The 20,602-nt window shown below is 37.0% G+C and overlaps 1 long non-coding RNA gene across 1 annotated transcript in view; it reads left to right on the top strand.

Moving 5' to 3' along the window:
• Positions 1-20,109, top strand: part of LOC125926714 (uncharacterized) — a 210,962-nt gene extending 190,853 nt beyond the window's left edge. The window contains exons 4-5 of the long non-coding RNA XR_007459139.1: positions 2,638-2,750; positions 19,500-20,109. This is a non-coding gene — a long non-coding RNA (uncharacterized LOC125926714). The remainder of the gene's footprint in view (positions 1-2,637; positions 2,751-19,499) is intronic.
• Positions 20,110-20,602: the final 493 nt, after the last annotated feature.

The raw sequence follows: 20,602 nt of genomic DNA, 5'->3' as shown, positions 1-20,602 counted from the left end.
GAAATGGAGGGGCAGGTGTGAAGGGTGGAAACCTTATCCTGTAAGAATCTTACTGGATAGACTGGCTGGAATTTGGCAATTGGGGGTGCTTCATTTACAATTTTAAGTTTCCAGCAATGTAGAATTTCCCCTTCTTTCTTGTAGCTCCTAGCTCTTGAATGTCTACTATATGCCAGACACAATTCTTTTAACAACTCTTAAAAAGTACTATTATTCTTGCTTTACATATGAAGAGACTGTTGCTCAAATGTAAGTGGTTTGCTCAAGATCATGTAGCTGGTAGATGAAAGATATGCTTTCAAGCCACGTCTATCTGACCCCAGATTCCATGTTCTTTTCCTTAAACAGACTGCTACTTAATCCACCACTGATTTCCTTTCATGTTTGCTTGCTTAAAATGAATTTAATATTTCCCATTAATTAAACAGGTGCCTGTGAATCCTATCTGAATGACCAAGAGAGCAAAGTTTTTCTTTGGCATATCTGACTTTTTATAAATCCCTTCCTCCTATTTCTCCCACCTAATCCTCAAATGTCTAAATTCTTCAGCACATTCCATCCTTTGCACCATCTTGTTTTCTTAGGCAGGAGGAATAGACACCAGACCTCTTCAATTTCCCTGTGTTTCTTACCAGTAAGTGTATCTGCTTGTCCTATCTAATTCTTACATATGTCGATAATGTAATTTATGCTAATATAGTGAGCTAATGTATTATAGCTTTCATTGTACACAAATAAAATTTGCATACAACTGAAAGTTTCCATAGTGATAAAAATCTAAAACTCCATGAGATGATTCTAATGGTGGGAATTCAAGCCCCCATAGCAGGCTGTGGAAATATTATGGAGTCGATGTATATTTCTATGCTCTGAATTAATAAGACATCAGGGCTGCTCCTTCTTCCACCTCCATAATTGCTAGTATCAACAGTTTCTATTAAATTCTCATACAGGTAAGTAATAGCTGAATCTATTCTACACAGAGTCGGTAACACTTTTCTAGTCAACTAACTTTTTTTCTGAGCATAAAATTGATCAACCACAGACACCTAATTTCATGTCACCTTACTACTTTCATCTGTAAAATGAGAGATTCAGATTTAATAATCCCCAAGTTCCCTTCCTAGTCTATAATTCTATGAAAAGAATATTTGCATGAAATAAATATAATCTGTAAATTTCTGATGAATTTCAAGTTAGCTCATCAAAATGTTTTGTAAAAAGCTATTTGATACTGTTGGGGCCCTATAAGTACTTCCCCAAAACCATTTTCTTGCTTTCTGTACATCAGGAAATAACATTCTGCCAAGTATAAAAGGAACCTGAGTCTCCACAAGGGGCTGAGATTGTGTAGTCTCAAAGCTCAGATGGCTATGACGTGGCCAAATGTGTTATCCCCTCTCTGCTCTGTTATGCTGCCAGCTGGTGGGGTTAGTTCATTTTTACCATTTAAAGTTTCCTTTTGGACTAATGAATATTTCTAAAATATTGTATTGCTTCAGAGCTCAAGCTATCGCCATGGAAATCAATTCCCACCTCTATTATATAAGTATGTGATTTTTACCTCTACAAAAATGCCATTGAGATATTATAGATCTTATATTGGCTAATAATAGACTATGGTGGTGGTCTGGTGGAAACAACTATGGGTGGGATTTAGGGGAGAGAAATTGTCATCATTCAGGCTGCGAAATTCCTGGAAAAGCTGGAAGCAGCTGTTTAGCTGAGGATGGACCATTTTGCTCCATTTACTCCATGGAGTCATACGGGAAATCTCAGTTCCATTAGCTTTCTCTCAGAAGATCTCTCTTAAGGTAGCATCTCTTGGGAGTAGAAAGGCAGGGAAGTGAAAAAGACCAGAAGCTTACCCATAAAAGAGGCCTCAGAAGGTGGGAAGTTGTCGGGACAAGGCGAAGGAACTGAGAAACCATGGCCTTCGACTTCTATGATAATTAAGAATTTACTGGTCCTGCGTGAGTACTATGTGCCTTAATAAGCAGTAAAAGAATGTGCCCGTCTGCAATAATCATTTTATAAATATTAATGCAGCTTTGAGAAATTGGGACCTGATTTTAAGTGTTACATTTTATTTGTGAGTGCACAGTTTAATTACAACCATAAAACATTGATTAGTTGATATTTGCTGCTGTTTTGCGACTTGGGAGCCAGACAGGTTTGTAATCAGAAGCAGTGTCTGAGGTGTGCCATATTTAAGGCAGAGAAACAAACTGGGGGACAGTCAACTGAAGGATCATCTGAATGTTTATGAGAATATTTTTTGTTGGAGTTAAACCTGAATTCATTGCAGCTGGATTACACTAGGTCTGCAAGCCTGACCTGCTTTTGGAGTGATGTTGCCATCATTTGGGGAGTCTGAGCATTTTCTCTAGGAAAGAATTTGGAATAGTCAAGGTATTGATGAAATCTGCATGTTATTTGAAGGGGATGATGCTATGGACTGAATTGTTTCCCCTCTAAATTCTTATGTTGAAGCCCTAACCCTACAATGTGAATGAATTGGGGAAAAGGCTTTTAGCAGCAAATTAAGGTTAAATGGGGTCAAAAGGGTGGTTCTCAGTTTGTTAGGATGAGTGGCCTTATAAGAAGACAAATCTCTTTTCTCATGCCTGCTCCAAGGTAAGGCCATGTGAGGACAGTGAGAAGGCCGTGATCGCAGCCCAAGGAGAGAGGCATCACCAGACACAGACTCTGCTGCCGCTTTGATCTCAGACTTCCCAGCCTCTAGCACTGTGAGAAAATATATTACAAGTGTTTAAGCCCCCTAGTCTATGGTATTTATTTTTGCAACTTGAGTGGAGTAAGAAGAGCAGATCATGGGAGATGAGTGGAAAATAATTAGTGGTAAAACAAAGCTCTGATTGTAGCAGGTGTGATGCTGGGGCATGGGCCGTAGTAGAATGGTAGGTTGACCAGAAGGACTTGGACTTGTGGATATGTGAAGCCAGAATTTGATCCATGCTGAGATAGATCCAGGAAGTCAAGAAACTGAAAAAAGGAGGTGTGCTGAGAAAGGGAGATGTGGACTGGTTCTAGAGAGAGAAGAAGGATCCAAAGATGAGGCAATGATAGACTCTCTAAGTAAAGCATTAAGGAGCAAGCTTGATGAATTATAACCCCCAAACCTTTTTATCTCTGCCTGGTGTTTTTCTTCAGTGGATGCAGATAATCTGAGGCTGTAGGAACTCAGTGTATGCAGAGACAAGTGGGTGTAAAAGACTTTGCCTCTGACAGTGATAGCAGAGGTGCTGGTGTGGGAAGCAACTTATGTCCAAAAATGTGGGAAATGACTAAATAAATGTTGACACAGATGTTCATGTCTTTAAGAATCCAATTAAAAGTCCTCTTGTTTGGTGATGACCTACAACTTAAGAAATTTCAGTATAACATGAGTGTGGTAAGCATGATCACAATTATCGTTTAAAGTGCACACATACACACACAAAGTATGAAAACACATAGTTACCTCCAGATGTTGGAGTTATTCTAATTTTAGGTTTTATTCCTTTTAAAATACTTTTTCAGAATAAATATATCTTACTTTGAAATCAGAAAAAAATCCTGCTATTAAAAAAAGGAAAATTTTATAGGATAAAAAGAGTGAGCCAGTAGAAAGGTTACCATAGAAGACATTGTCAATCTTACTACTGCATCTTTTGGGTTCTCTGGATATTTTTTTTTTAATTTTTTTTTTAACGTTTATTTTATTTTTGAGACAGAGAGAGACAGAGCATGAACAGGAGAGGGGCAGAGAGAGAGGGAGACACAGATTCGGAAGCAGGCCACAGGCTCTGAGCCATCAGCCCAGAGCCCGATGCGGGGCTTGAACTCCCGGCCAGTGAGATCGTGACCTGAGCTGAAGTCGGACACTTAACCGACTGAGCCACCCAGGCGCCCCTCTCTGGATATTTTTTGAGTTCTTTGTATACACAATACCATGGGGCCAAAAGGAAGGCATGCTCTTGTGCCACTCCCCTCAAAAATTGGATGGTATAACCTTTTGTTTCATTGGCTCCTGATTTCACAAGTGTGGCATACAACTGCTTCTTTCCATAAACAAATAGGACAGAGTAAGAAACAGGACAAGGCAATGAAAACAGTGTAAGCCTATCTGGCAGGCAGAGTAGACATCACCTCCCATATCCATATTCTTCATGGTCCTGGTCCTGTCAGGGCAATAGTTATAGTCTTCCTTTCAGGAAGGTCTGATCACTAATAAATCTTTAAGAAAACAGTAGAGATACCTTTTGTCTTTGCAACTGGTGTTCTTTTTTTTTTTTTTTTTTAAGTTGATTTATTTAGAGAGAGAGGGAGAGAGACAGAGAGAGAAGGGAGAGAGAGAGAGAGAGAGAGAGAGAGAGAATCCCAAGCAGGCTCTGCATTGCCAACGCAGAGCCTGACGCAGGGCTTGAACTCATGAACTCGTGAGATCCTGACCTGAGCCGAAATCAAGACTCAGATGGCTAACTGACTGAGCCACCCACACGCCCCATAATTGGTATTCTTTTTGTGAGATGTAAAAGTGGGCAAGAAATGGATGCCAGGGTTAGGAGCTGTTGTGAGGGTGCAGCAGAGGTGGTGGGGTATATCAGAATCAAAAAGGGGGAAATAACATGGATTACAAATGGATATGCTACATTGATCAAATTTAGTGACTGACTTATTTTAAAAATCCGGAAATAAATACAACTATCTACAATTAGTGATTATATGAAAAGCAGCTTTTATCCTTCTGCGTGAAATATAAGAACTCTGTGTAATGTAACCTCAGCTCATTTTGAAAACACTTCTGTTGTGTTATTTGTGACCAGATAACAGCTCTCTGATAATGGCTAGGTCAGACATGCATTATTCATCTGTAATATAAGCTGATTAAGTCACCAAAGTAAGAGCACAGCGTTTTAGAAGATTTTGTAAACTCTGGATATAAGGACAGTCCAGTTATCACAGAGCTGAGAAATAAATTTAGGTTTCTAAAATAGCAATCTGAAAGGTTGCTGTTTTGTTGGTTGTGGTGGAGACTCACGTTGATCAGAGTTTGAAGCATAAATGTATTTTATTAGACTCGATAACAGCATCCTCCCCTTTTAGTGCACAATAAGATGTGAGGAGGGCATCAGTGCTCTTGACATTACCATTTCCTGAAGGCTCTGATTGGAATAGAACTTGGGGAGATGCCCTTGAGGTGCTCTTTAGGAAGTTCTGGGTGATGGCTGGGGAACAAAACAAGGTCAGCTGTGCTCCATTATATAGAGTACTTGGAAGACTCCTGCCTCTTTGCCAGTCTGTATTTCTTCCACTGCTTTGCAAATGCACAGGGCTTCATTTTCCCAACCAAAGAAGGGAAAAATAGGATTTGGATTAGATTTTTGCTACTGGAACTTCTGGTTGAAAATGTCTATCAAGTTAACAAGTACCATTAATGACAAGTCAATCTGAGCACACTTTTGCTTAGGATCTACTCTGATCATCCTCTTTGTTCTATAAAAAAAATGTTTATTTGTCTGAGTCCAGGTCTAGGACATGACCAGAAGAATGAGGGTGCCATTTTGGAACTGTTTAATTAAAAATTAAATTTTACCCAATTGATCATGGTCATTGGTTCAAGAGAAAAAATGCTTCCTGTGGTCAGGTGTAGCAAAAATACAAATAGCTGCCTTGAACCAGAAGGTGAAAGTCCTTGTAATCACAAGTCTTGTGTTCAAAGAAATTCTCTGTCCCATACACAGGCATTCAGAACTTCCAAACAGGGTTGTAGCCGAACAAAAATAGTTGAGCCTTTAGCCTTTGGAGATGTTTAGTTTCATATCATAACATTTAACAGGTGTGGGAAGTTGGGTATGTGTGGAAGGGACAAAAACAAAGGTGGGTCTTCTTTTTAAAGTGTATTATACTATGGTCCAATTAAAATGAAAAGAATAGTTAAGAGGAAGCAGGACAGCCAAATTTCAAAAAATCTGCATTAGAAAAAATCCATGCATACTAAGGATATAAGTATTTAAGATTTGTTTTGCTAAATCATCTTTTTTCCCCTTCTCTTGAATGGTTTTAGAATTATTTTTTTCAATTTAGTGCAGGGACTATATGTACAGTAACACCGAGCTTTTAACAGCTGCAGTCTCCCCTTTTGCTGTCGTAATTATGGTCTCATTAGGATTCCAATAAAAAGTCAAGAAAAACCTCTTTTTTTTAATTTAAGGAAAACAGAAGTGCCCACAGTGTCTCTCTACCAACATGCTATGCTTTTAAAATATTTGCATTTGAAATTCCTCATTGCAAATATTCTCAAACCAAAGGTAAATATAACACTTAGATTACTCCCAGAAGAACATTCCTTCTGCTATTAATACCCTGAATTCAAATCAGAATTTTTGCAAGTCTGTATAATTTTACTGTATGTACTTTATCCTGCAGTTTGGCTGGCTGTAAGTGTTAGGAAACTGGATGCATTTGAAATGAATAGAAGATGGCATCTCTTGCCTGAGTTAATGCTTCTCCTCCTCCTCCTCCTCCTCCTCCTCCTCCTCCTCCTCCTCCTCTTCCTCCTCCTCCTCCTCCTCCTCCTTCTTTTTTGGCCTTCCATTTGATAAAACAGCCTATTTACAATTCCCTACGCACAAGGATAGAGTCCTTACTTGGACAAGAACAAAAACAGGTCTCTTTCCAGGAGACCATCAGGCACATACATATTCCAGCTTTTAGTAGATCATTAGATTATAGAAAAACAAAAGTATGTCTTCAGCCCTCCCCTATCTTTTTATGTGCTCCCTCCTCTCATTTGGTGTGTACACGTTTCCTTCATCTCAGTGACCAGTGCTAAGTTATGTTCTAGAGGTTTTCAACCTTCCTGCTCTGGAGTCAGCACCTCCCCATGCTGCCCACAGTCAGAAGCCTTCTTTTGTAAATCACAGATGAGATTGTTTGCTTGTTGACCCATTACTTGGACTGTTCTGTGCTTTGTTTTGTTTTTCCCCAAGGATTTATACGTGGAATTAATCCAAGCTAAGGTAATACAAATGATATTTTAACAGTGGCTTATAATACCTCCACCAAGAGTAGTGCAAAATAAAGTAATTTAAGGGCTCATTACAGAGAGGATAATAAAACATTTAGGACCCAGATTTCATACTTCCTTGGTGGCTTTATGTGCACCCTCTGAAGAAGGCCACCCCTGAAGCATACCCACAGCAAAAGGTTGGATATAAAAGGGATGTAGTAACAAAGAGAAAGTTGGTGGTATTTTCCAGAGCAGTTTCCACTGCAAGCATGGGAGCAAAAGCAAGATGGCAGAAACTATGAGAATAAATGAAAGTGAGGAAGTGGCATCAGTAAAAGTGGACGTTTTTGAGAAAAGTTGGCTAAGAAAGATAGGGAAAGTTTTTTGTTTTGTTTCTTCAACAATGGGTAATTTTTGAAGTGAGTTGCACTGGTGCAGAGGAAGAAGTTTGTAGAGAAGGAGAAATAGAAGGAAATACAAGGAAAAATAATTGAGGGAAAACAGTTACTGGGGATTCCAGAGGAGGAAGGCGGGGTCAAGGGTCAGAGTCTGCTGGATACAGAAGCAGGGGACAGCAGGAGGGTACCTTCCCCAGAGAGGAAGGGAGATGTGAGGCCAGGATGGGTATAAAGATGAGTCATTGGCTCCAAATTGAGACCTAAAGGAGTTCCTACCTAACAGATCATTTTTTTCTGAAACAAAAGTGGGTTAGTTTATCCTCTAGGATGAAGGAGTATGATAGTGGTAAAGGGGTGGGATAAGGAATTTTTGAAGCCTGGAAATGTTTTAAGTAATCATATAGGACATGAGGGAGAATAAGTTTCAAGGAACAGATTTCCAGAAGTAGGATTACTGAGTTAAATACATATTTTATGTTTTTTTAATAGCATTGCCAATTCTGTCTCCTTAAAAAAAGTTTACCATTTGGACAATATCTGCCATCAGAACAAGATGAGATTCCCTGAGCTGGCCCTGCATGATGTTCCCCTTTGGTTTTTTTTGTTTTTTTGTTTTTTGTTTTTTTATGTTTGTTTATTTTGAGAGGCGAGGGGAGAGGCAGAGAGAGGGAGACAGAATCTGAAGCAAGCTCCAGGCTCTGAGCTGTCAGCACAGAGCCTGACATGGAGCTTGACGTGGAGCTCAAACTCATGGACTGTGGGATCATGACCTGAGCTAAAGGCAGACACCTGACCGACTGAGCCACCCAGGCGCCCCGATGATGTTCCCCTTTCTATCACTTTTACCTACGGACTCTCCCCAAGCACACTGAACTTTGTGATTCTTCCAGCCTCCACCTTTATTTCCATCATCATATTGTCCTTACTCTTCCCTCTGACTAGATGCCAGAAAGTCATCAAATTAGAGGCACATTTCTTAAAGGACCCCATGAAAAACTGCCCCATTGGCAACCCATTGACTCTCTAACCCTTTCCTTTGTTTGATTTTCTCCATAGTACTCACTATTAGGTAAATTACATTGTTTATTTTTACTATTTGTCTGTTTCTTCCACTAGACTATAAATTTGAGGAAGATGGGGACTTTGCCATATTAAACACTATATTTTTAGCTGCTAGAAAAATATTTGACAGAAGATAGTCATTCAGTAAGTTCGTGAAGAATGAAGGGAAAGTCAATTTTAATTTAACCACATTCTTAAGTGGTTCTGAAGTGGATATTCTCATTTTAAATACTCCATGCTAATTTTGTAAGGAACTTGTATTCCCCTTTATGGGTGGTTTTCCTCTGCTTTTCTTACTTACCAATTGGGATTTTATTGACTTTCTCATTGATTTCTGTTGTTTCTATGTATAATAAAGATATTATTCATGAGTAGCATTTGTTGAACATTTACTGCAATTTTTTAAAATATGTAATCATTACTTATGCTTATATATGGACAAATTTGAGAAGTTAAATATTTTCCTTTCTTGTTTCTTCCATTGTGTTTGATTTAGCAAGACATTTTACCATCATACATTTGATTAGTTTTGGCTTTAATTTTTTTCCAGTGTTTTACATTATTTTCTAATATTTTATTTTTAATCCTCTGAATTTATTTTGATACATAACACAGAGCAGGTACTAAATTGGTATTTCCCCCAAATAACGAAACCAGTTCTCCAGAACTTTTCATTCTGCTTTTCTTCTCTTCTTCTATGATTTTTGTTTTGTTTAGTTATTTTGATTCCACATTTACCTTGTGTATACACACACACACACACACACACACACCCACACACACACACGCGCGCGCATGCATATACATGCATGCATATACATTTTGTTTCTTGTTGATTGGTTCAGTTATCATAACTTTCTGATTAGATTTCAATATTAATTTTATGCTGTTTTAATTACTGAAGCAATATATTTTAAATCTGGAGGAATCTATTTTGAATCCTCCTTACATTAAAAACAATTGTATTCTATTACTACCTTTTTTTCTTTTTTGGCTTTAGTTTTTTTATGCTCTCTAGATTTTCTTCTGAATTTCATTAAAATTTTTATTTAAAATAACTTAAAACCATTAATTATCATACTATTTTTTATTTTTTTAATTTATTTTTTTAATGTTTATTTAGTTTGTACATATATATACATATATATAGAAAGAGAGAGAGAAAGCAGGGGAGGGGCAGCAAGAGGGGGAGACTCAGAATCCAAAGCAGGTTCCAAGCTCTGAGCTGTCAGCACAGAGCCGGACTTGGGGCTTGAACTCACAAACCGTGAGATCATGACCTGAGCCAAAGTCAGACACTTAACCGACTGAACCACCAGGTGCCTGTCATATTATTTTTTAATATGGCAGTTATTGAGAAGCTTGATTATGTCTCATTACATGATAAATATACTTTAGTTTCAGAAATATATTTACATAAAATTATAGCACAATATTTATTGTTAACATTATTCCTAGATATTTTAAGGTGATTTTTTTTCAGCACTGTTATGAATGAAATATTTTATACATTCTACTTAATGGTTATTGATCAAGATTTATATAAGGTATCCTTCTAAGTTACTAATTAATTCTAATATATTTTCAGTAGATCCTTTTGGAATTTCAAGTAAAATCAACACATCATCTGAAAATAATGATAATTTTTTTTTTTTTTTTTTTTTTTTTGCAGTATGAATGGTTTCCATTCATGTCATCATTTCATTGCCCAGTACTTCCAAAATAAAGTGAAATGATACTGGTTGGCTCTTTGAATTTACCTGTCCTGTTGACTTGATGCTCTTTATTGCCTTGTGATAGAAATTCTTTATCATATTAAGTAGTATTTCTACATTTTTGCTTTTAAGAGTTTTCGGCTGGAATAGGTATTAAATGTGATCAAATACCTTTATATCTTCTCTTTGGATAATGGGATGTATTAATAAGTTTCATAATGTCAAACAATTATTTCATTCCTTGGTTTATGTTTTTCACTCTTGAGCTAGTTATTTTGTCATGATGTCTTTAAAAATGAGGCAGAGAGAGTGAAATATGTTGCAACATTGATTCCTTTGACTACCCAAAGCTAAATGTATATTCAAAGGCAGACCAGAGCAGAAGTTAAACAACTAGCTGGTAAATTTGATCAATATCGACACATAATCTTGGCCATTCAGCCTCAACATCTGGTATTTTTTTAAGAGCATGCTTTGGCCTAAGTTCTTTTTTTTCACATGACTTTTTTTAAGTTTATTTATTTTGAAAGAGAGAGAGAGAGAGAGAACATGAATGGAGGAAAGGGGCAGAGAGAGAGGGATAGAGAGAGAAAGGCAGAGAATCCTAAACAGACTCCACGCTGTCAGCATGGAGCCTGACTCACAATGCATGGAGCTTGATGCAAGGCTCAATCTCAGGAATTGTGAGATCATGACCTGATCGAAACTCAAGAGTCAGATCCTTAACTGACTGAGCCATCCAGGCACCCCTGGCCTAAGCTCTTAAGCTAATTTTAACTTACCTTGTCAATCAATATACCCTTAGGGCTGACATTAAGACAGTGGGAGGCTACTAGTGAGACCTGTAAAGTAATTCTTTACTTATTCACTACATTGTCTACTGAACAAAAGTGAAATTTGGCATCTTGAAAAGAATTTAAAATCTATAAGGTCATCATGTTATGCAAGCATAGCCCTTAGGACCACTGATCTACCCTGAAAGAATTATTATAGAACATTTATGTGACTGAGGTTTCAAGTATGTTGTAAAGTGAATAGTATCCACTATTTTGTCTTTATAATTTTGATGAATTATTTTGACTAATTACAGTAAATTAAAATTAAGCTAATTAAAATTAAATTAAAATATAAAAATAAAAAAGAAAACAAAAATCACTTCTAATCTCAATACCTGAAAATAGCTAGTCTTTATTTTTTTCCCCTCTTTCCTCCTATTGAGATCACACTGTATAGTTTTGGTACTTTAGAGTTTTCATGTAATATTTCACTTAACATTGAATAATTAACCCACTTATTAAAAAATTGTTCAATATTTTAAGGTAAAGATGGTCCACAATTTATTTATACCTGGTGTTACTTAAATGTTTCATAATGGTTTTTATTATTAATAATCCACAGCAAACACCTTGATATCCAAATTATTGTCTAGAGTTTTACCATTTCCATTAATAGATTACTAGACACACAATATACTTTTAAGAAGATGAAGTACCTTAGAATGATTAAAATATTTAAACTTTACATAAATATGTACATTCAGCAAATCATCTGCTCACTCTAACACATCCCTGTACCTGTTTTAAAACCTATGGTATTTTGTATAAAAGGAAACAGATACCAACAAATTTTAATGAATTTGAATGTCCCTTAACTATACATATATATACTTCTGAACTGTATGCATAAGTTAGATATATAGAGAATATATATTAGTAAAACAAAAAATGAATATTGTTTCTATTACTTTAGGGAATAATTTAAATTTTTATTGAGGAGTCATCATCTAGGGTTAATATACTACAAAATAGTCCCCACATCTCTCACCCAGACCACATACACACACACACACACACACACACACACACACACACACACAGAGTGATTACAAATTCTCAGCAAAGCCTATCTAGGCTATAACTTGAATCTTTAGTAAACTTCACAGTTGTCAAAACTGAAAGATGGTATAGTTACTAATATGGAAATTAAATATCTACAGTCAATAATTGAATTTAGGAAGGTTGTTGGATATAACATCAGTACAAAAAAATTGTGTTTGCATACAACAGCAACATCAAATTAAACATTTTAATTTTTAAAAGTGGCATTTATATTAGCATCAAAAAACACATTTGATACTTAGGAATAAATGTAGTGAAAATGAGGAAATATTACAGAAAACAGTATCCAATATTGGAAAAAATTAAAGAATATTTAAACACATTAATGATATGAAAATTATAATAAAAAGATGTCAGATTTTCTCAGAGTGATTTGTAGATTCAGTACAGTCCCATTAAAAGTTCCAGTACATTTATGGGCACCTGGGTGACTCAGTCGGTTGAGTATCCGACTTTGGCTCAGGTCATGATCTCACAGTTCGTGAGTTCAAGCTCCACATCAGGCTTTCTGCTGTCAGTGCAGAGCCTGCTTTGGATCCTCTGTCCCCTTCTCTCTCTGCCCCTCCTCCACCTACACATACACATTGTCTCTCTCTTTCTCTATTTCAAAAATAAATAAAACATTAAAAAAAATCCAGTACATTTTGATTGTGGGAACTGACAGAATGATTCTAAAACTTATGTGGAAGTAGAGAAGCTCAGGAAAGGTCCTAAAAATCTTGAAAAAGTACAACGTTGGAGATGATACACTACAGAGCATCAAAACATAATTTAAAATTACAGGATTTAAAAGAGTATGGAATTGATAGAAGGGAAATAAGCTAATTGAGTAGAACAGAGAGGGAGAAATAGATGCATCCATCTGTACACATTTGATTTTTGACAAAGGTAGCAGTGTAGATCAGTAAGTAATGTGTGGTCAATGGACAATGTCTATGGAAGAGAGAAAATCATATTGTACCCTGCTTTAATTACTGGTAGAAGAAAACTATAACTGTGGTTAAGAAAGACTACTTTTCTAGGAAACAAAAAGACATTATTCACCACAAATGAAAAGATTGATAGATATTAATGGTATTCAAATTAGGAACTTCTGTTTATAAAAAGACAATATTCTTTTCATAAAAAGACAATAGTAAACCACAGATTGGGAGAAAATATTCACAACATAGAAAACTTAGAGAGTGTTTCGTTGCCTAATGTATGGATTTCTAAAAGTCAATAGATAAAAGAAAGTCAACACAAATACAAATATAAGCAAGGAGCTTGAATAATTGCTTTAAAAAGCTGGTACCCGAATAGTCAATGAACACATGAAAAGATGTTCAGGTTCATTGTTCATCAGGAAATGCAAATTAAAACCACAATGTGACACCACTCTACAGCCACAAGAATGGCTTAAATTAAGAATGGAATAAATTAAGAATGAGATTTTACAAAGATGTTGAGCAACTTTATTTTTTCTACTGTTGGGAGTTAAACTAGTACAATAACTTTGGGAAACTGTTGGTCATTATCTACTACAGTTGAACTTGTGTATACCATAGGACCCAATTTCATTCCTAGATATATACCTAGTAGAAATCCTTACAAATATATAGCAAACATATACACAAGAATGTTGATAGCACCAGCATTCATAATGGCCCCAATCTAAATGATGAAGGATTAATACCTGGTGATATATTCATACGGTGTTGACAAAATACTGCTACCCATAAAAGGGTGGATCTCACAAATATAATGTTGAATGAAAGAAATCAGTCGCAAAAAGTACAGACTATATGTTTCCATGCATGCAAAGTTCAAAAACAGGCAAAATATAAATAGGTAGAAGTTAGGAAAGTTATCTTTTGTAGGGATAGGGTTATAATGGAGGCTTCTGGATGACTGGTAATAATCTTGTTCAACATGAGTTGATGCATTCATTTTGTGAAAATTCATCACTGCATACTTACAATTGGTGCACTTCTCTGAATGTAACTTACGCTTCAACTGAAAAAAGTATCTTTTATGGGGTGCCTGGCAGGTCAGTTGGTTAAGTGCCCGACTCTTGATTTTGGCTCAAGTCATGATGACAGTCGTGAGATTGAGCCCCGTGTTGGGATCCATGCTAGGCATGGAGACTGCTGAAGATTCTTTCTCTCCCTCTCTCTCTGCCCCACCCCCCTTAAAAATATTTTTTTATAAAATAAAACATGTAAAAGCCACTGCTAGGTCTTGTGGGGGGTATGAAAATGTAAGTAGTACACATACTGACTTTCCAGGAACTTATAAAGCATTGAGAGAGACAGACAAATGCATGATTAACAATATTCAGGGTAGAAAGAAGAAACTATGCAATAAAATCAAAGAGGAGGAAAATAGTTCCCACAGAAAGCTGAGGTAGGTTAGGTAGATAGGTAGGTGGATGAATAGATAAATAGATAGATAGATAGGAATATGATTCAGCCCTGAGAAAGAAGGAAATCCTGGCATTTGCAACAACATGGATGGACCTTGAGGACATTGTGCTAAATGAGATTAAGTCAGAGAAAGACAAATACTGTTTGATCGCACTTATGTATGGAATCTCAAAAAAGCCAAGCTCATAAAAACAGAATAAAGTGGTGGTTACCAGGGACTAGAATGTGGGGGAATAGGAGAGTTATTACTCAAGGGTACAAACTTGTACCCTATACAGGGTACAAGTAGTACCTAAGTAGTAAGCAGTAAATAGTAAGTAAGTAGTAAATAAGTTGTAGATATATAACGTACAGTACACTAATGTGGACAACAGTATTGTATTGTGATCATCAAACTTGCTAGGAGACTAGATCTTAATTATTCCAACCACAAAAAAATGATAATTATGTGACATGATCTTTCTAACAATTACTATAATGGCAATCCTATTACAGTACATAATTGTATCAAATAAACACATATACAACTAAAACTTACATAATATGTCAAACATATTTCAATTTAAGAAAGGAAACTCAGGTTACTCTTCATAGAAGCAGCAGCTTTTGAGCTGAATCTAGAGACAGGTATTCATTTTATTGATGAAAGAAAGAGGAGCATTCCTTTCAAAGGAAAGAGTATGAAGAAATAATAAAAGGCGTAGAAATTCTGGGTGTATTTGAGAATGTCAAGATAGCTATTGTTCACACAAGGTAGAATTCATATCAGACCAGACAGAAGAAACTGGAAAGTAGTTTGAGTGTAGGTCCCATCACATCCAGGATGTAACCATAGAAAATTTATCAGCAGTCCCAGGCAGGAAAGTGTGAGCCCCAAGGCAGAAACCAGCCCGCAGAGGCCACTGGGCTTTCACCCGTGCAAAAAAGAAAAATCTTCCCATAGCTAATGCTAGTGGTTAAGCCTGTGGATTCGAGGGTCCAACAGTTCTAGTTTTAACCCAGTTCTGTTTCTTACTAGCTTTGTACCTTTTTGTAGGTCATTTACTCTTGGTTTCCACCTTTGGAATTTGGTAGTAGTAATAGTGTGCCTCACAAGTAAACCTCTTTCATACGACTGTTATGAGGTTTAAGCAAATTAATGGGAACATTTAGAATCTTTCTCTCTCTCTCTCTCTCTCTCTCTGCTCCTCCCTTGCTCATGCTGTCCCTGTCTCTCTGAAAATAAATAAATAAAACTTTAAAAAACATATGAAAAAGATTTGTCTTTAAAAAATATTTTTTAAGTTTATTTATCCATTTTGAGAGAGAGAGAGAAAGAAAGAAAAAAAACGAGTGGGGGAGGGGCAGAGAGAAAGAGAGAGAATCCCAAGCAGGCTCTGTGCGCTGCTAGGAGCCCAACGCAGGGCTCGAGTCCATGAACCGTCAGATCATGACCTGAGACGAAACCAAGAGTCCAACAGATGCTCAACCGGCTGAGCCACCCAGGTTCCTGAACACTTAGAATCTTAAGTGGCAGATGGCAAGTACTTAAGTAATGCTATAATCCTATTCAGTAATTGTTACCACCATTACTGATGTTTTCAAAGAAACAGTCCCTAAGACTGGGGTAGGTCTGCCAATTTTAATCCTAGTCAGTCTTTTCCAAATACAGCTTTTGGGGCAATCAGAGAATGCTGACTGGATTTTTAAACAAATGTTAAACATTTGCAAGCAAGTTTTACCTGGGGAACTACCTGTGATACACTAAAGTAGAAGTACATGGACAGTCCAATCAATTAGAAAAATTGAATGATTAGATATCTCTATCTGCATATGTTTGTCTTTTTAAACATACAACTTAATGTAATGGTTAATTGACAGAAAAAATTATTTGCCCCCATATGTTTCCATCTAGGAAATTCTATTTTATAGTGGCATTTTCATTTTTATTCCCATATCAAATTATCCCTGAGAAAGAGAAAGATTTATACCAGAATGTCATTAATTGAAGAACTTTTTGAAGAATTTGAACAATTTGAAGGATTGAAGAAACTTTTGATTTCTTATCATCACACTCTTCCCCAAGGGAAAACTCTTGCAAATAATATATTTTTGATAATGTTACAAAGGGTGTTTCCCTGAGCAGTAAAAGTTTCTATAAAAGCAGTTTATATGGAAGCATTTACAGAAAATCAAGTCATGTTACTGAGGAGAAAATGTTTACCTGGTGAGGGTTGCTTGCAGGCCTTCTTATGGTATATATATTTTTAAATTTTTTAAGTTTATTTATTTATTTTGAGAGAGAAATAGCACAAGTTGGGGAGGGGCAGAGAGAGAGAAAGAGAGGAAGAATCCCAAGCAGGCTCTGCAGTGGGGCTTAAACTCAAGAACCGTGAGATCATGATCCAGCTGAAACCCAGAGTTGGACGCTCAACCCACTGAACCACCCAGGCAGCCCATATATTTTTAAATAATAATACTGCAAACAGTGTGATCTCCAGGTGAAAGTTGTTCTGGTTGAGACTCTTTAGTGTCTTTAGATTGTGCACAAAACCAGGGGTTCATAGTCTTGATTACAAACTAGAACTTCCCAGGAGAAATTATAAGCAACAATAATAATAAAAGCCCAAAATATGTTTCTTAGGTCTCACCCTCAGAGATTTCAGTGGTTGTGGGCCAGCATGGGGATAAGGATTTTTAGTTCTGCAGGTGATCCTAATGCATAGCCAGGATCTGGAGGCACTACACTAATCCATGAGATAAATAATTGCTTCAGTGATGGGTGCTCTGAAAAGCTAACACAGCTTTTCCAAAGTAGCTTATATAGAGAAGCTTCAGGGCCATTGGGTCAGCTTATGGGTAACAGGAAATGTGAACAGTGACCTAGGCTCAAAAGACAGATGTTCATGCACACAGAGTGCTGACCTAAGACTTGGGCACCTACTCCAGGTCGTGGGCTTGCAGGATTGCAGTGGCCTTGAGGAAGTGCTCAGCTTCTGTCCTATGCAGTCTGTGACCGATTGTTGACCTCTTTCTTATAAAACAAATGGATAAAGCCTATATGGAGATAAATATTGAGGTTCTGAAAAGCTAGAGATCCGGATTAAGAACCCAAGCTCAGACAGTCCTGGGGTTACCCAAAGCTCTTGCTGACCTTGATGGGATCTCTGTCTTGGGGAGAGTTGTCATGGTTTTCCAAAGAGACCTAGCACAAAAGCCTCCACATATTTAATTTTGTTTTTCAAACGGCTAAGATTTAGTGTTAAGCAAAAGACGATTGGTGTGTCCAAGTCTGTGGGTAACAAAGCTTGAATTGCCCTAGGAAGTCTGCAGAATGATCTGGGGCTTTAGGGGTATAAATCTGACTTTAATTAACTTATAAGGCCTTATTGTCAGCCTTTATTCAGCCCAAAGGCCCACTGATTTTCTCCTTTGATCTTCTGCACCAAAAGATTGGCCCAAGTCAAATACTTTCCATGGGAGTATAATTATGTCTGGCAAATGGTTTTCAAAAACCATCAGGTCCAAAGATTCCATTTGTCTTGCAAAATTCGCGTGGAATAAAACCATATTTATTATTAATGCCATTGCTACCTTCTTTTCCTCAGTTACTTTCAAACCCTGAGATCAACTCCACCTACACCATGTCACTTAGCTAAAATGACACACACACACAAATCTACCTGCAGAAATGATGTTTCTGCATGGCTTAATTGACTCAAGGCAGTAACCACCACCACAACAAATCCTAAGAGAGTATGGAAGAAGGAAAGGCTTAATTTGTTTAATTTGGTCAGTCTCCTCATTTCCATTAAACTTACCTGATTTTCTTGTTTTAGTAGTTGATTTTATGACATGGCTTATATGCATGGCTTACAAAATTCAAGCAGTTGCTAAAATTAATAAAATTTTTATCTTACGTCATTGAAAAATTTAAAGTTAAAAAAATTGAAATTGAAGACAAGAATGAGGTATTTGGGATTTGTAATTGAGAAATAGCATGGGAGTTTCTTACTGGAGAGATTTCCTGCCAGACTCCTAGGAAAGTGGTACGTGGCAGAGAGGGCCACAGGCCCCTTACATCAGAACTGAGGCATCTTGACTGGTGGAGACCCTGAGGGATAAGCCTGGGCTTGAGACATAACCCTTCTGAAACTAAATGTGTGACACTGGGCAATATATTTCACCTTTTTTATTTTTTAAGAATTTTTTAAAGTTTTATTTATTTTTGAGAGAATGAATGAGCATGAGAATGAGAATGAGAATGAGCAGGGGAGGGGCTTCAAGAGGGAGAGAGAGAATCTCAAGTTGGCTCTGCACGTGGGGCTCGAACTCACGAACTGTGAGATCATGACCTTAGCCAAAATCAGGAGTCAGAAGCTTAACTGGCTGAGTCACCCAGGCACCCCATATTTTACCTTTCTGTATCCAGTTTCTTTTTTGTAAGGTAAAGTAATAATACCTACTCGACATGATTGTTGAAAAACCTGCTGTAGCCAACTTTTATTAATTATTGCTATTGTCACACATTATTTTTTGTGTGCCCTGTAACAATTAATTCATTAATCCTTAAGGAGCCTTGGGAGATAGGCTTTTATAGTCTTATAAACTCTGTTTTTATAGGTGGGGAAACTGAGGCACAAGGAAATTAAAATCAAATGACCCAGCATTTTGTGGCAGAACCAGGATCCAAATCTGTGTCTCTGGCTCTGGAGATCTCAGTATACTTATGAGCATTGGTAGACAATGTTATTAATGTTCAGTCAGACTTGCACACCCTTCCTGGTTTACCTCAGACTTCTGTACTTATTTGCCCCTCTTATTATACACACAAATATCCTTGCTGATAAAAGAAAAAAAATCTTGGCTTCAAAGTATATTTGCTTTAAGCAAGATGAATAAGAAAAACATATTCTGGCAACTTGCCTTTCCTTTTATATTGTAAATTTACAAAATAAAAGGAATCCAACTCAACTGCTTAGTTTCCCACTTTTTTTTTTTTTTTTTTTTTTTTTACTGATCTGCAGGTCCTGGCTGGCTAGAAGCTTTCAGAATGACTGTTTCCATTCAATGTGGTCTCATAGCATGCAGAAGAATTTCAGAGATTTTCAGTTGGAATAGTGGTGGCAAGGCAACCACACATTCTTAAAGTATTGCAAATGAACTTTTGCCCCCTTGGTCATGGGGCAAACACAAAGATCTTGATGGACTCTCCTCCTTTGTCCCCCCTGCTCTCCTGTTCTGTGCCCTGCTCTGTTGCTGCGCTGGTTCTCTTGAGACATTTCCCATCATGGTGTAACCTCTAAGACCTTGCAAAGATTGACATGTCTCTAAGAATGTGCCAAACAGATCTAGAGCAATGGTTTTCAACCAGGGAAGACTACCACCTTCCTCTTCCCCTACAACCACAGACATTCAACAATGCTTTGGGTTGTCACAACTGTAGATTGTGCTGCTGAACATCTCAGAGTACACAGGCAATCTTTTGCAGTAAAGGATGATTCAAGCCAAAATGTCTTTAGTTCCACTGTTATGGAACCTTGATCTAAAATACCTTATACTTTCTTTGTAGGTTGCTTCTTGGGAAAGGACCACTGAATTAGAGTAGGTGTCTCTACAAGCATCTCTTAGAGTGCACACCTGCGGAACGCAAATAAAAATCACAGTGTGAGACTGTTGCATATCTAGTGAAAGAGGTAAAATGATAAACCAAGGAAATACTAAGACTGAACAGCTCTGTAGCCAGCTGAACTTTCATACTGTGTTCGTGGGAAACTAAATGGGCAAAACCACTTTGCAAAACTGTTTAGTGTTATCCGGTAAAGCTGAACATAGGCATACTTTATGATTCCACAATTCTATTCCTAGATATGCATACCCATCGGAAACATGTACATACATCACCAAAAGTATGCACTGGATTGTTCATTGCAGCACTGTCTAAAGTTGCCAAATATTGGAAACAACCCAAATGCCCTTCAGTTGTAGAATGGGTAAATAAATTGCTGTGTATTCATATTATTCTGCACTATAGAACACAAAGTGGGGAAAATGACTTTACAACTCAGAAAGTGATATGGTTGAATCTGGTAAATTAGTGTTGAGTGAAAGAAGGCAGATACACACAAAA

Source organism: Panthera uncia, chromosome E1 (assembly GCF_023721935.1).
Source record: "Panthera uncia isolate 11264 chromosome E1, Puncia_PCG_1.0, whole genome shotgun sequence".
Classification (NCBI taxonomy): Eukaryota; Metazoa; Chordata; class Mammalia; order Carnivora; family Felidae; genus Panthera; species Panthera uncia.
Note: the sequence above shows the minus strand (reverse complement) of the source record. Positions and strands in the feature narration are given on the sequence as shown.